This window comes from Octodon degus, unplaced genomic scaffold, assembly GCF_000260255.1.
Source record: "Octodon degus isolate 3935 unplaced genomic scaffold, OctDeg1.0 scaffold00001, whole genome shotgun sequence".
Classification (NCBI taxonomy): Eukaryota; Metazoa; Chordata; class Mammalia; order Rodentia; family Octodontidae; genus Octodon; species Octodon degus.
Genome location: NW_004524577.1, coordinates 22961774 through 22964046, shown reverse-complemented (window position 1 = coordinate 22964046; position 2273 = coordinate 22961774). Strand labels below are relative to the sequence as shown.

General features: G+C 44.7%; 1 protein-coding gene across 1 annotated transcript in view; it reads left to right on the top strand.

Annotated features, from left to right (window-relative positions):
- The first annotated feature begins 1762 nt into the window (after positions 1 to 1762).
- Positions 1763 to 2273, top strand: part of Ocln (occludin) — an 85906-nt gene continuing 85395 nt past the window's right edge. The window contains exon 1 of the mRNA XM_004623024.2: positions 1763 to 1989. The gene's annotated coding sequence lies outside the window, so the exon portion shown is untranslated. The remainder of the gene's footprint in view (positions 1990 to 2273) is intronic.

Sequence of the window (2273 nt, the reverse complement as noted above, 5' to 3'; positions counted from 1 at the left end):
AAATTAAAAAAAAAAAAAGAAAAACAAAAAAGAAATAACCATTCCTAGTTGCAAAAGGTGTTTTTAAATTTTTTTTTAATTTTAATTTTTTTTTTTTTTTGTTTAACCAGGGATTGAACTCAGGCCCTTGTGCTTGCCAGGCAAGTGCTTATTCTACTGAGCTATCTCCCCGGCCCCAAAATTTTTGGTTTTTTGAGACAGGGTCTTGCTGGCTGGCCTTGAACTCACCATGCCACCCACACTGGCCTGGATCTAGTGGCAGTCGTCTTCCTCAGCCTACTGAGTGTTGCGGTGACACCAGCACGCCCAGTTTAAAAGCTCTATTTTTTACTACTTTTTTCCCATCTCCTTTCTCTCCCCTTCCACATCCCTTCCTCCATCTCTTGTTCCCTCAATCATTTGAAAATGATTTCCTCACTTTCTATTTACCTGTCTTCTATTTCACACTTTAAGCAAAAGAAGCCAGACATAAGAGTTTCTCTCATATGAGAAACCCAGATGTGGTATCTTGAATCTCAGCTTGCTGCCTTTCTAGATGTGTACTTCGGGGCAAGTGTTCAACCCTTGAGACTCATTTAATTGTCTCCAGAATGGAGCTAATGTTTAACTTGAGGTGTCGCAACGCAGACCATATAAACCTGCTTGGGATACACAGAAGGGGCCATCTCCTCTCTCAGTGTCCAAAGTCTGTGTCCAAAGCCCCGAGGAAGCAACTTACCTGTAGGCAGTGTCAGGCCAGATTTCTTCATTACTACCATTACAAGCAGCCTCCAGATGACAACTAGACATGTCTAGAATATTATCTATTATTTTTCAATTTTTATTTATCCCTGGTAGCACAAAAAATTTTTTTATTTATTCATTTATTTTATTTTATTTTTTTTTTTGGTGGAACCAGGGATTGAACTCAGGCCCTTGTGCTTGCCAGAGAAGCACTTATTCCACTGAGCCATCTCCCCAGCCCATATTTATTCATTTATTTGGTAAAGAGTCTTGCTATGCAGTTCAGACTTGTAGTGATCCTCCTGTCTCAGCCTCCCCAGCACTGGGATTAAGTGTGCACCATCACGCCCAGTTTCAGGCTGGCGCTTCATTGAACCTGGGTCCTTGTACTTCCAGGTAGGCTCTTAGACTCCAGCCCTGGAATATTATCTATTTATTTTTGTCAAAGACTATTTTGTTTCATTTTAAACTTCACACTATTTCCACAAGAAACAGCCAAACTCATCCACCGCAAATCCTTAAAGCTCAAAGCAGGGGGCTGGCACTGGGGCTCAGTGGTAGAATTCTTTTTTTTTTTTTTTTTTGCGGAACCAGGGATTGAACTCAGGCCCTTGCGCTTGCCGGGGAAGTGCTTATTCCACTGAGCCATCTCCCCGGCCCCCTCAGTGGTAGAATTCTTGCCTTGCATCATGCACAAGGCACTGGGTTCTATCCCTCGCATACCCAAGCAACCCCCACACAAAAAAGCTCAAAGCGTTTTGATTCTTGCAAGTGCTACCACAAGGAATTAATGTTGTGCCTAACTTCTCTTGTACAGAGAGGAACAAATATTTGATACTCATCTTCATTGTGTTCTGGAGTCAGCTTCCTGTTTTTTTTTTTTTTTTCCTTCAGACTAGAGGAAGGGAGTAAAAGAAACTTCCTTGTTGACCTCCTACTGTAAGGAACATATTTCAAAAAATAAACAGAGGGCAAGAGCAAAGTTCTTCATCCTGACTGCCTGGCAGGACTCAGCCTTGGGGCTGAGGGAGAGCGTGAGGCTCCATGCTGCCCCCCACTCAGCGGAAACTTCAGGGTGCACAGGGGAGTGGGAGGTGGGGTGCTGGAGCCCCAGGGAGGGACCCTGCATGCTTGTGCAGTTCACAGGAGAATGATTCATGGCATGCAGTCCAGAGCTTTCACTTGTTGTTGAAGTGCTGTGGAGTTGGAAGAAGTCACTCCTTAGAAGAGAAGTTAAAGAAGGCTGGAGGACCCACAGAAGAGGAGGTAGTTAAGCTCCATCTTGAAGCCTGGTACTATTTTGGGGTGCTGAGCTCCGCACACAGTGGGTGGTCCCTGAGCCAGGGCCAGCAGGTGAGGGGCAGCAGGTGGCCTCACTGAGGAGGGGGAATGTCCTTGTCCAACGCTCACAAGCACTTGCCTGGCTTTTCACTTAGCATGCCTGCCTCCATGCTTACGGGAGGGGACGTATGCTTTCATTTTTTCCTGTATCACCTACCTTCCTTAGTAAATAAATAAGCAACACATATATTATGTAGGTGAGGGGATTG